At 35.8% G+C, this 14304-nt stretch overlaps 1 protein-coding gene and 1 pseudogene across 2 annotated transcripts in view; one reads left to right on the plus strand and one right to left on the minus strand.

Moving 5' to 3' along the window:
• Nucleotides 1-14304, minus strand: part of ZFPM2 (zinc finger protein, FOG family member 2) — a 474885-nt gene that overhangs the window by 25471 nt on the left and 435110 nt on the right. The window lies entirely within an intron of this gene.
• LOC103075944 (60S ribosomal protein L12 pseudogene) overlaps nucleotides 2812-14304 on the plus strand; it is a 33436-nt pseudogene continuing 21943 nt past the window's right edge.

Below are 14304 nucleotides of genomic sequence, written 5' to 3' on the forward strand. Positions count from 1 at the left end.
TAATGGGGAACAGTGGGTCTATTTCTCTGCATGGGTTATGGAGGACCTGAAATGCAGGCAAAAGCGCATGTTTCTATGTTCCTTAAATTTCAGAGACATCAAGTATCAGAACAAAGATCTGACATAGGTTTTAACACAAAAATCTTCAAAAGCACTGTGTGAAGTAGGATTCTTTCTAGAAGTACTATATTTCCTTCTTATCCTACCTTTGAGGCTTTTATCAAGCTATTTAGATTCTTTGGTCACAGATTTTTTTTAAATTAATAAGATACGGAGTAAGAGTGAACGTGTTTAAGTATGTTGATTTATAACGTCTTACAAAATTAACAAAGACGTTGAAACATAATTTAACTTATAATTTAATGTTAAAGGTGACTAAGATTAAGCTTTTATATTCATTAACTGCTTCCAAATATACAGAATGACGTGGTATTATGGTGTTTCATTTGCTTGTTTTTAACGTTTTAAATTTTTTCACACCAGATGGATATGTTCATGTCATGATTTATGTGAACACGGAAAACCTTAATGGTCTAAAACTTTCATGACGGTCTATTCTAAAATATGGAAACTCAGCTTATTTCTTACTTGAAGTGTTGCTGGATCTCTATGCTAAGGCAAATTTTATAATAATTATTATATGATGGACTATAACAGAATGCTTTCATGTGAAATGAGGGTTATTTATAGTGCATGGATACCCTTTGATTGTCTTCACGTATCTCTGTTTTGACGTATGTGTACCTGGTCTTCATTTGCACTGATGAGTTTTGGTAAGAAAATAATCTTGAAAAACTAATAACCAGCAGATGGCGCTCGGTGCATTCTAAGAGCCCCGCCAGGAGAAAAGATAGGCTTTATTTACTTAATTCTATTTTATCCTAAATGTGAAGTTGATATAAGAAGCTTTATAATCTCCAAAGATTTCTGTTAATTGAATAGACAACTTTGTGGTAATTTATAGGCTGTCTGATGCTCATCTAAATGGCACTGAATTCAACTCGCGCGTCTGTGTCGAGATAACAAAGCATAAAGTTGTAACCTTCCCCGACGAAACAGGAAAAGAATGTGTTCCTGAAGTATAATGTAAACTCACCAAATGAATTTCCTGCTTAAAAGAAGACAACTGTCATTACTGTGCTTTATTAGCACCCCACTTTCTAAAATGAAGTTCGTGAGGGACTTAGTTTTGAACGGGTTTATAATCTGCGTCATGGATGTTTTAAAGTCCTATAATAAAACTCTTTGAATAGCTAGTTGCTGATTACTGAGACACATGTATTGCCTCTGAATGTTATGCGGAATTATGTGTTTGCGCTAAGAAAGACAGAAAAAAAAAAACAACAACTCTGAATGGTAAAGGTGATTATACGTGTAAAACTAAATAAACCCGGGGAAACAAAAAACCCCCAATAACTAAATAACCCTGTAGAATATCTGTCTGAAATGATGTCCTTATGTTTCTTTTTCTCCTTTCCTCTTGCCTGCCTTCTCTTCCTCCAATTAGGAGAAAACTTTGCTCTGAACTTTCAAACTTTCAGTCTTAGTTATTTCCCACTCACCATTACTAGCAGTAAAAACAAGCAGTATTTCGTTCCCTCTAGTGACAAAGAGTGTAAGGAACTTTACCTAAGTGTCCTCATAAATCCTTCTACACTCACCTTCTCCTACCTCTTACTATCATTCTGTCAATGAGTGCTTTCATTCACTTGATTTTAATTTGGCCTTGCATATGGCAAAGGTACCCGTGGTCATACGATATTCTCAGTCCTTGTCATTCTTAAGTAGAAGACCTGGATCAGAGTCCCAATCGTAGAGCTGCTTAACACTGAGGCTTAAACTCTAAAGGTTTCAACTGTTGAATTTCTAGGCAAAGTCTCATTAAACTGAGTGGAGAGTGGGTTTGAAATCCACTGGGTGGGTTTGAAACTCAGTGGGTTTATTGTATTTTCATAATAAACATCATGTTGCATCCCACCATCACTTGTAAGATCTGTTAATACTTAAAACATGTGTTTTTAGAATATGTACAATCTCTAGCTCCCATATAATCTTATTACCACTGAAGAACATTGATCATTTCTTACAAATTATATTAGCATTAATAAAACGAAGAACTTAAAAACGAGCTCTATCAACATAATAGCACATAGTATAATTTCAAAGGATGAAATGGGGCTACACATCACTGTAACTCTACAAATAGAAAGGGAGTTGTGGCTCTGCCCAGTGCTTTGAAAATCCATCTTTCAAGGTCAGCCCCTGACAGTCGAGTTAGGAAGGGCAGTGGAAGGCAGGGTGGCCTCCTGCCAAGGCTGTTGCAGATGAGTGGGTGATCTTAGGGGAATGAGCTGCAAAATCTCAAATTTTTGCTCGTGTGATGATAAAACCAGAGCCAAATGATTTTTCTAAGACTGTATGGCCTTCTGTTCCATTTTTATTGTACAGCTTGGAATGATAAATTTTACTGTGCATTAATTTGCACAAAAGGGTCAATGCTATATTCAAGAGTGTATCAATTGTTTTCAGTAAGATTAATAATAAAATACATGGTCTTTATCCCCAAAGAGATGCAAATATCCTCAGACTAGTGTCATTCGGCTATAGAAAAATGTACGGTTATCAGTGCCTTTACGAATAAAAGTCTTGATTCTCAGTGTTTCACTGATCCTTCTTAGTTGGACCCTGTTGTGACAGGATTTGGTAAAAGATATTCATGTTTTATATCACATTTCATCGGTCACCTTTAGGTATGAGTCTCAAGTAAAAGAAAAAAGAGAACAAGGGGGAGGCAGCTGAGGGATCCTGTTCATGGAGGCTGTCCTCATGTATGACACCGCACGTCGGGCACTGAAATCAGGGTGCGGTTTAGTGCAGAGAGAAGTGCAGAATATCACACTCAAAAGTACCGCTCATCAAGAAGTTCATCAGAAAAATATGGACTTGGATGACGTCACAACTGTTATATCAAAATATTTTGCTTTGTTTACTGATGCCCAGGTAAGAAATACATTTCACTCTTGATCGTTTTCATTACAGGGAGGCTGGGAGTAAGCAAAGCACTGAGTCCGAGAGTGATCTGGAAATGGGTTCTGAGATGAAGGGCATGGAGATGGGTGTTGCTTTACGACTGACTTTCTGACCTGAGTGGTATTCACTTAAATTCACCGCAGCTACCTATGTCTCTGAGTCACACCTTCCTTATCATCTGAGTGGGTTTCTTTTTTTTTTTTTTTTAATGTTCTTCTGATTGCTTTTGCTTTACAATTGCATTTGGTCTTGAATTTCTAAATGGGGCTTTTTGGTTTAATGGTTTGTAGTAGTCAAGATATCATTCAGATATTATTCAGGAGAATGGAAAAGTTAACGTAGATTAACTTTAGGTAATAAAGTATCCTCTATGGTCTAGTTATGAACTGAAAAGCCTAACTGAAACTACGGCTTATTGTTTAACATTTCTTAAACATTTACTATGTGATCTCATTTTCACTCACAAGAACAGAGAGATCCTTGGACCTGAGCTGCCATTTTAATAGGAGTTGGACATATATTTTTGAGCAGAAAGTCCTACGGCTCTAGTTTGTGTTCACCTATCTTCTCTGAGATCAATACCTTCTTCTTCCTCTTGTTTTTTTGTACGTATTTGTAAGTTTGAAGACCTACTCTCTGGGTGGTGCAACAATGCATCGTCTGCATGGCTCATCTCTCTGCAAAGAACAGTCCTGCAAAGTCGATTACATATCGCAAGGAAACTGTTATAGGGCACTTGGGAGGGAAGTACCCTTACAGGCACCTAGAAGATGATTAAAGGAAATCTGTTAGAATTCTGCAAATCCCTGATGTAATTCTTTCCAATATTTTCATGAACCACTCTTTCAGCTCTAAACTTACTAGATTAAGGATAGTTAAAAGATCAACCTTCTACCTCTTCTACCTACATCCTGATAAAAATTAAAATAGAAAGAAAAAGGGAAACGGAAAATGAAGGTGGAATTTGGGGAGAAAAAAAGGGAATCAACCGTTTTTTTCAATAAATTTTTCTTAATACAAGTAAGGAAGGTACAGCAGATTGAGTTATCTTTCTTTATATCTCTGTTAAAAATGAAAGTAAAAGAAGGAGATAAATTGTTGAAGTTATGACATTATTTTCCTGTACACAAAGGGTCCCACAGAATGATCTAGTTGAAGTGTTCAGTATAGCCAAAATTTTAGGGAGTGGAAGATTGCTGAAGAAGCAACTGAAAACGTCAAGACAGGATATAATTAAGGCTTTAAAAGGATTTCAACAGAGGGAGGGTCAGGCTAAGGACACACTGTGGTAATGTTTTATAAGTAGTGATAAGAGGAAAAGACAGGCAAAGGAGATACAGTATAAAAATAAGAGCTCAAGACTGAGACTCATTTTTGGATTTTAGTCTTTGAGAACCAACAAAGTTCTCACATAAGGAAAATGGTAACAGAGTCAGAAACATGGATCCCCCCCTTCTCTGACCTCCCAAAGAAAGAGGAGACGAGAGGGAAGGCAAAGAGAGAAGAAAAAGACAGAATTCTTACTCTAGAGAAGAGTTTATCATTCTTCTATTTATCATACATCAGAGACTCATTTATCTGACTCTCTGAAGCATCCCGTAGTGGGAAGTTATACCCAGGCCAGGAATTGGTCAGTGAAGGCAAGAAGGGACCTGGCGGGGATCAGAGAGTGAATCAAAGGAAAAGGGTGGCTGAAATAAACTCATGATAGATCCCGATTTTTATCTTGAATCGCATGAGTAGCTAGCTAAACCTAGCTCAGCACAAAGTAATATGTGCTTCATAAATGACCATGTTTCCTTTGTGGCTGAATCCGTTTTTCAGAGGCTGTAAAGTAAAGCAGTATAAAAATCCACTGAAAACATGAAAAGCCCAATAGATGACAAACTATCCTTGGAGAAAGAAACCTGGGCTTTTTCCCCCTCATCTTCCCAAATAAAAGATATTAGATAAGACGCGTCTCTAGCATGTATTGATCCTACTCCATTGAATGTCGCTCATAAGATTGTAAATATTTATGACTGGTAGGAAACATGGAGGGCTTCTAGACCTCCTGTTAGAGATGAAGAGAATAGAGCTCCAAGGAGTTAGGTGGCGTGTCAAAGGTCACACTGCCAGTGAGTGTGTGTGTTTTGTCTTTCACATGAGAGTAACCTGTCTTCCAGTATAGAACTGCTGTAGGATTAACATGTAGCTCATAACTTGATGCGTTAGTAGTTGTTAAACCCTTACTATGACATCATTTTTTTCTCCAGATAACTTACTGAGGTTAGTGGTATCATTATATTCATTGAGATAAAGGTTTAAAGAGTTGAATAATTCACATTTATAGAGATTCTAAATTATGGGACTAGAACCGAAGCCGTCTCGCTGCAAAGCTCTTTGTTGTGTAGCCCTTCAACTAGTTAAAGAGAACACAAGTCATCAGTTTAACAAACACAGAAGAACTCTCATAACTGTCAGTTTCAACAAAAGATCCTTATCCCTTTGGGAGGGAGCCTTGATGATGGGGGTGTAATTCAAAAGTGCAGTGTGGATATAACATCACTCTTTCAAATTCTACATCTTGTAAATGACTAACGATATCGTAAGGGAGGGAAAGAGGTAGTGAATTACCTTAGTGAATTAATAAAGAGATGCTTCTGTGGTTCTAGAAATATTTATACATTTCCGGGTTTAAAACAGTGGAGAAGTAACAGGAGTCCTGTCTATACACTAATAAGGTATAAAGGGATTAACAGGTATTCATAGCATCTTTTTGTTCCACTAGATTTAAAAATTAGTTAATTGTATGAAATTTGGGGGAGTAATTTATGTAAAATGTTATTAAAATACGTTCTCTCGCTTTAGTAACTAAACTTCCCCATGTAATCGTAAAAATATCTAAGAAAAACATTATGCCACCTTCTTTTGAGGAGCATCTCTTCATAAATTGTGAAAAATCCATTCTGCTTTAAATAGATGTTCCTACTTTCCCAGGACGTGGTGGTATTGATGTTGTTAGATCTAGGAGATGATTTTATTTTTTGGATAATACACATGGATTTAACTGTGCAGTGTCTGCAAATAATAATGGAAGATGAATGTACAAATCCTCGAATACAATGCAAATGAAATGTCACCCTTAAGCAGAAGGAGGACACGGATGTGTGTGTATGTTCCCTCATTAAGGTAAGTTTTTCCTCAATAAATGATATAAGCAATTGCATATTTAACTGGTGATGCTTACGCTAAGGTAAATCAAAATGTTCATACTTCTCTCAAAATAACATCCTATAAGAAATGTTAAAGTAATCAAAAACAGCCCTCCCCTCTCCCCAGGCCTGTGTACATTTTTGCAGGAAAAAACTATTTACATAAATATAAACATAAATGTGAATATATGTGTGTGTGTGTGTGTGTGTGTGTGTATATATATATATATATATATATATGAGAGAGAGAGAGAGAGAGAGAGAGAGAGAGAGAGAGAGGAGAGAACTTCTGTTTTCAGAATACAATTTAATTTTATATACCATCCTATATAATGACTTTAAAATTGCTAAATAAGAACCGTAGCCAGCAATGCATGCAAAATACTTTCATTGCTGTAAACTATAAAAATATTGCTTTTATAAAAGCAAAGAGAAAGGGATTTTGGAAAAATTTTGGAAAGAAATTGGAACCTTTGAATGATTTGAGAAATTAAATCTTTTAATAAAATAGCAATAGAAGCTTAACTGTTGGAAGTTTAAGATATCAAAAAGCATTTGAACAGCTAGCCTCTCTTAGTCTCTCATCTGTCAGCCAAAAATTTTTTTGATATTCCCTGATTGTCTATTTTTCCCCAGTGAAAGTTATTACACTCCTTTACCCATTTTTTAATCAAAATCATTTCCAAATTATTTCAGTCTGTCACAATAATATTTTCATATAAGGAGTGTTGTAACCTAATTCCTTCATTTTAATAATACATTCATTTTTAATTACTGCAACTTGATCTCAGATTATTCAAATAACTGTTTCATTTTTTTATGCTTACCCTGACCCCAGTGTATTTATAGGCTTTTATCCTTACCTGATACCAGTGTAATGTAATTATAGATTGTATTTTAATCATCTACTATATTCTAGTGAGTTTGTTTAAATCACTCCAATCCTGAGCCTTTTATTTCTATGCCTTTTAAAATTCTACAATGGCATTCTCTTTGCATAAAAGCAAAATTTTTGTAGTTTACAACAATGAATGAATATTTTGCATGCATTGCTGGCTATGGTTCTCATTTAATAATTTTATTTTTTTATTTTATTTATTTTTTCTTATTTAATAATTTTAAAGTCACTATACAGGACGGTATGTAAAATCAAATCATGCTTTGTAAACAGAAGGAGAAGTACATTGTACATCTCTTGAAATCTTTACACCAGTTTGTTTTCCAGATTGCCCCCCTCCCATCCCCACAGCTTTAAAACCACAGATATGCATTAAGCTTATGATCATTGTATCCGTGTCTGTATATTCAAATCCCTGTAAATAGCTGCTCTGTCACAACAACAGAGGCCAAGTTTCATTTGCGGTGGAATAGGCTTCTCTGATATGAATTACTTTTATTAGTATTTTTACTATTGATCATTTCATAATTGCTTATTTCCTAAACTATCACCCATCAAGAAAATCCATTATTTCTAAGCTCTTTAGGCCAGTATCTGAGCTCTCGGTACAATGGCTGATTTCAGCCACACATTTAACAATGAGCCAGGAATTTGGTCTGAGAAGATGACTGACAATATTGACAATCTATAAAGGCCTAGTGTTCATCTTCCAATCAGATTTATAGGCCTGAGAAATGGATTTTCCTGAGTGAGTCTGATTATCTTCTCAAAATCCTGGAATCACTAGATTTCTCATTGTCCTCACGCTTCATAGCCAGTCAATCATTAAATCCTGCCAATTCTGTATCCAAGGTATCTTTCAAATCTCTCCCCTCTTTTCCTCCTCCAGTGACGCTCACCCAGTTCAGACCCCATCAAATTTATCTCACAATGGTTAATCTCCCTACCTCCTGTCTTATGCCTTTCCAATCTGTCCTCCACACTTTTGCATGAATGCATGGCTAATGCACAAACTTGATCCTGTTCCCACCTTCAGTTAAAATCTTTGAATGGCTCTCCATTGCCTACAGGAGGGGACTCAAGCTATTTATTCATGACATCCTAGCAGTAAAGCGTCATCCTGGCTATCACTTTTGATTGTGAGGACTCAAGCTGATCTCAACAGATAACATTCAATTGTATGTACAAGTAAAATTTGGGGAGGGAACACAGATGAGTGAGAGGTTATAAAGCTCTGACATTAATGGTTAACAAAAAACGGGACTGTTCATAAATCAATGCTGGTTATGACTACAGATCAAACCTTCCAAGTTTCTATCTATGGATTAGACTTCCTCTTTCCCCCTCCATGTTCTACACTTCATCTTTAATCCCTTCTTGTACTCAAACTAGATAAAACTGTGGCGATAAATGCCTTAAAGATAAATACAACACACAGAATAGAATATAATTTTAAACCACTGACTTCTTTCACATTCAGTTCAACTACTGAGATTTTGGTGACGTTTTCACTCATTGTTAAATAAATTGCAATGAGGCCCCTTGAAAATTAACTTCCAGAAATGCTGGTGACAAATTACGAAAGCATAAATAAGAGGACCAAAATGTGTGCCCAAAACATCAGAAAACAAGAAGCCATTCTGCATGCTTTTTGCTCCTATTGTAAATTCTGCCTGCTGAATAAAGGCCACGTGAACTTATTTAGCTGGTTAGTTGTTAGAAATAACTCAGAGAACCTTGAACATACATCTACCATTACAAAATATCTCAGAATGCAAAATAAAATAATGGTATGAAGTAGGCATTTAGGGCCAAACTGCTTGCTAACTCTCAAAAATGAATTATGCTGCTTTTTCCAACCTCTGTGGAGAAAAGCATGCTTCCCTTTGGGATTTCTTCTACCATTTGGTGCGACATTTACTTGGCTATAATAACACAAGCTTCATTAGAAAAGTAAAATGCAATTGTCTCCATGAGATCAAAGGACAATCTATTAAGTAAAGCAACTGGAACTCCAGAATGAAATAATATGAAAAGTTAGAATCTTACGGTGAATTAAAACGTGAATCGTACTGGTATACTGTAGCTAAATGCAGAACTGAAGATTAGCTTTATTAAGGGCAAACTGACAGTGGCTCGAATGATTTGAAAAAAAAAAAAAGAAAAGATATATGAATTCTAAACAACCTGCTTTATGTACTAGGTTAAACTTAGCATTGGTGCTATTTTAGTAAATTTGAAAGTACTACTGGTTAACTACAAAAGTACTAAGAAATATAGACCCCAAAATAACAGGTATTGTGATTTTTATAGCAAAGTCCATATTCAATGATTCAGGGACCTAGAAAGGATGCTTCATGTTAAAATAAAATAAAATAAAACAAAGCCTATAACCATCGCATAAACTGTGTTCAGAAGGGACATAAGTGACACGTTGTATACTGACCACCTAGTTGCTCCTGAAATCGGTCAGAATTGTGCTTTTAAGTGAAGCACAGAACTTAGCACCAACTGTTCAAAATCAAAGGTCTTTATGAATTCTGAAAGCTAGAGCCCATGTTAGCCAGAAGGAAAGGGAGAGAGGTGGAGACAGGTAAATCAAACTTCCCTGCATACATTTGACTTCTCTTCAAACGCTTATTGAACCTTCAGCGTGTTTTCTTCTAAATGGAAATGACAGATTTTAAAACACCTTTCAGTGTATCTCAGTGCATTACATCACTTAAGTCATTTACAGAATTGTATAAAATTACCCTGAAATCGCATCAAGTATAGCAGTGTACCATGAAACTAAAAGAAAAAAAAATCATAAAAAAACACATTTCATTTTGCAAGAGAAATAAGAGTCAAGGGTGTAAGGATGAAACAGTTACCCCCTTTCATGTTCTTGAGCACAATCTAACTTATTACAACATTCTTTAAATCCATGGAAGATCATGAGTTTTTTTTTTTTTCCAAAAAGAAAACAGTGAATTAAAAAAAAATTATTGGTTCAGTGAATTATTGAAAAAAGTAACAATTAAGGGTAATAGAAAAGGAATATCTATTAACCTTCTAATTGTAATATTAGAAAATTGTGAAAATCCTGAGTAGATTTAGCATAACATTGTTTGTGAAAATTAATTCTTATTATAATTTGATTTTGATTATTTTCTAGTGAATATATATATTACAGCTATATTCATATTTCTAGTGAAAAAAATATATAGTATTTCCTAAGTCTTCAAATATTTTCACAAAATCCATACTTTCCTCAAGATAAATAATTTTAAATGTGGTCTAGCTTTATCACCAAAACCCTGCAATTTTAAAGTTTGGCTCCTATAGCAGAGAGCAAAGAATTGTACTTCTGTCTGTTCCCTGTATCTCATACTTACAGTTTCAGAAGATCAAAGGGAGTCCTGGATACTCACCAATTAATCTTAAAAGGACTCAAAAGAAGACAACAGGCTAAAACTTTGGTCAATAAAATATCCTACTCAAGTAGTTGCATCCTCCCATTTTCAGACCCTGAAGGTAATTAGCTTACCATTCAGTTCCTGTTCAATATGGCTTCTGCATGAAATAGAAGCTTCTCTTCAGTGCTAACTGGCTGCTGGGCAGGTTGTCTGCACTTGCTCTTAGGATGATGATGTTTGTGACCCCCTTCTTTTAGATAAGAAGAACAACCCCTAAACCCATAATGAATCACCAAGTTTGCTTATTGGTTTGGCTCTATTTGCTAGGTCATCAAAGATGATCATGTTTAGAGCAAAGAACCGACATTTTTTAAATCAGAAAAATCTGGGTGGGGAAGTCAGCTCTGAATATTTAGCATCTGTGTGACCTTGGGCAATTAACTTAACCCTCTAAAACACAATTTCCCCATCTGGAAAATGGGGATTATCCTGCCTACTCTCAGGCGATTATTATATAAGATCACTTTATATGAAGGACACGGTACAGGGATGAGCAGGGAATAGGTGCTTCAAAAATGTTTGCTCTCTTCTCATAATTATTTACCTGGAATGGCAGAGACTTCCCTGGAAGCTTCAACTAGGGCAGATTGTAAAATATCACCTGCTTGAAGTATTGTCCTAGAAGGCATTGGCCCTAGAAAGCACATTTTGTTTGCCACTCTGTTGTTGGCCCCGGTTGCCTTTTGGGGAGTGATTTATATCACTGATTTCAGACTGTTATTCCCAAGGAAGACTGGCCCTGTTTAGCTTTCAGACCTCTATTGTCTGCTGCATTTTTGGAATAAATTTGCATTTGCTAATACTCTGTATGCTAGGAATCCAGAAAATAGGTATTCGCTGCAAACACCAAAACTCTTGGGATTTACATATATTTGTACTTCCACAGAATCCTATATTGTTGGGATTTTGTTTTGTTTTGCTTTGCTTTTTAGATCACAGATTGAGTTTTTTAAGCTGGATAGAGCAAGTGAAGCTATGAAAAAGGAGAAATAAAGTCATTGTGACTGATGTGATATTTTAAGTTTTTGCTCTAGTAGATATTTTCTTTGATATGTATATTTCATATACATTTACTTAGAGAAATTTAAACAGGTATTTCAAAAAATTTGGTTCAATAAATAAATGAATATGACACATACTATTCATAAGTATTTTCTAAATTTTATCAGTGTAGCTAGATAGGAAACACTGACCTCAGGTTAAATATTCCATCATGTGTCATCAGCACTATACTATGAAGTCTGGATTTGTTTCTATTCAAAATCTGGTTAAGCATTTAATTTTTTAAATTCTAAAGCAATTGTATGTGTATGTATGTGTGTGTAACATAGTTTGGGGCATTAATTTTAAAAACAAAAACTATAAATGTGCAAAAATATTTATATGAACAACACTCCTGGATAGAAACTCCGCTTCTAATAGTAGAACTTGATGCACATCCTGGTCCCTTGGCACACCCAGCTCAGAGCCATCTGTCATGTTGGCACTGTGCCCACTCACAAGGAGTTATGCCAGTCTGACATGATATAGGTGACACCAATGAAGGTTTGAGAGGATAGATAGTAGAGTGAGCTACGACCCCTCTTGTAATCAGGACCTTTGGTGGCTGTCTTTATTGGAGAGGAGGATTTGTGTTAACTCTGTGGCCCCCATGTTACCAAAATCTCCATTACAAAGAAAAAATTCAGTGTGCTATCACTCATCAGAGTATTAAAAATTTTTACCAAAGTGTGGAAAGTTAAATATTTCAGCCTGAGACCTTGCACCATCTTGGACTTAATTTTATCAGCACATATATTCTTAGTAGGTCAAGGACATGTATGGCAGCATAACTGATTTTCAAAGAGACTTTCAAAGGGCTATGTATTAACATATCTAATACGTGTGTTTTATGGAAGGCAGTAGCACTAAAAGAATCTACTACTTACATTTTTGTTCAAAGCATTTCTTAAATGCTTTTCCTATACTATATCTGTCAGTTTCATTGCATTTATTTTCTTCAGTCCTTATACTAATGTACTGAATTTCCATTCTCTTGCTGGGGATCAAATAAAAAATTCATATTTTTGATATCATTGTTATTCTATCAAACTCCCTGTAACTTTTTACAAAATGTTCACACTGTTAAAATTTGTGGTTTCCTGTCTTCCATTGCCTTGCACTTTTCTGAGTTAAATATGTTATTTAGAGAGGAAGCCATACTCCAAGGCTTGTAAGGGAATTCAGAGAAATAGATATTTTTATACAACCAGTGGGTCAAGTCATCTTGAGTCCAAATAGGCATTAGCAGTGCAGAAGTGAAAATGCCCACCCCGCATTCTTGAAGCATAACGGAATTTTCCTTAGCTTCTCTATAGCTTATAAAAAGAGCAGTAATTTAGAAAGATGAAAAAAACCTTGCAGAGCACAACCTGACTTCCTCTATTCCTGAATTTGTAATTTATAGGCCAGCATTACCTGGTCACATTTGGTAGCACAAAACATAAGCTGGCAACTAAGAGATAATTTTCGTCATTAATTTATTCAGACACTTACTCAATCTCTATTCATGGAACACACGTTATGGTCAAGGCAATGTGGAGCCCAGAGGGTAAAAGATTACATGGATTGTTCCCTCAAAGTGCTCAGCCTGTCCTCATAAAAGAGGGGTGGCAGTTTTCTCCTCTCCTGTCCCATTATGGGGGACTCTTAGGCCTTAGGTCTTACTAGATCTGTATACTGAGATGCCAGTGAATACTTGCATAAGAAATGTTCATGACACCCTCAAAGACACATCATCTTTAAAAAATCTCTGACATAGGGGCAGGTGAAATAGAGATAATATGAAACAGTTTAGTACAATTTAAAAGGCTGTCAAGATGACAAACTCATGTTGTGTGTTCTGTTATAATTTGGTCATTTTTTTAACTGTGTTGCTTTGGGTCATTGTTTATTTTCTCTAAGCCTCAGTTCATTTTTCTGTAAAATGGGGTCATAACTCCTACTTCCTAGGGTTGTTCTGAGGATTGTATAGCACACGAAAAATGCCTAACCCAGAGAAGGGGCTCAAGCCTGTGCGACTCAGGCATGAATAATACACCCCATTCCTTGCTTTTGTTTTTACATCTTCTTATAATCTTTACCACTAAAGAAGTCCCAGTTGCTTGCTTTAAAAAAATAAATGTCAAATTATGTACCACGAAATAAAAACAACATATCCTTGCCTTGATATATATATTGTCCTTTTCCTCGCTCAGTCAATCAGTGTCTCACCCTCCAGAGCTGCAGAAAATAAGCCCTGTCTATTTTGTTCACTATGATATCCTTAAACCCTATCAGAATGTCCAGCACATGTAGGCAAACAATAAAGATCTGAGAAATGGAGGAATGTCATTATCTCTGCCATTGGTCAGGAACACTAAGGAGGCATCCTCTTTGCTTCCACCAACAAGCAAGGTAAGAAAGCAGAGAGGGTCATGATGAATGAAAAGAATTCATGGTTGATTTCATTCATGCATAAATGCATCCGTCATTTTACCATGTGTACTCTGATTATAGTTGAAGATATTAATAAATAAAGTTGAGTCTTTGACTGTAAGAACTTATTATTTAGTTGCGTAGTGAATACAGCAGTTCCCCCTCATCCACGGTTTCGTGTTCCACGGTTTCAGTTATCTGTGGTCAACTGTGGTCCGAAAATACTACACGGAAAATTCCAGAAACAAACAATTCGTAAGTTTAAACT

This window comes from Lipotes vexillifer, unplaced genomic scaffold (assembly GCF_000442215.2).
Source record: "Lipotes vexillifer unplaced genomic scaffold, Lipotes_vexillifer_v1.1 scaffold327, whole genome shotgun sequence".
In the NCBI taxonomy this organism is placed as follows: Eukaryota; Metazoa; Chordata; class Mammalia; order Artiodactyla; family Lipotidae; genus Lipotes; species Lipotes vexillifer.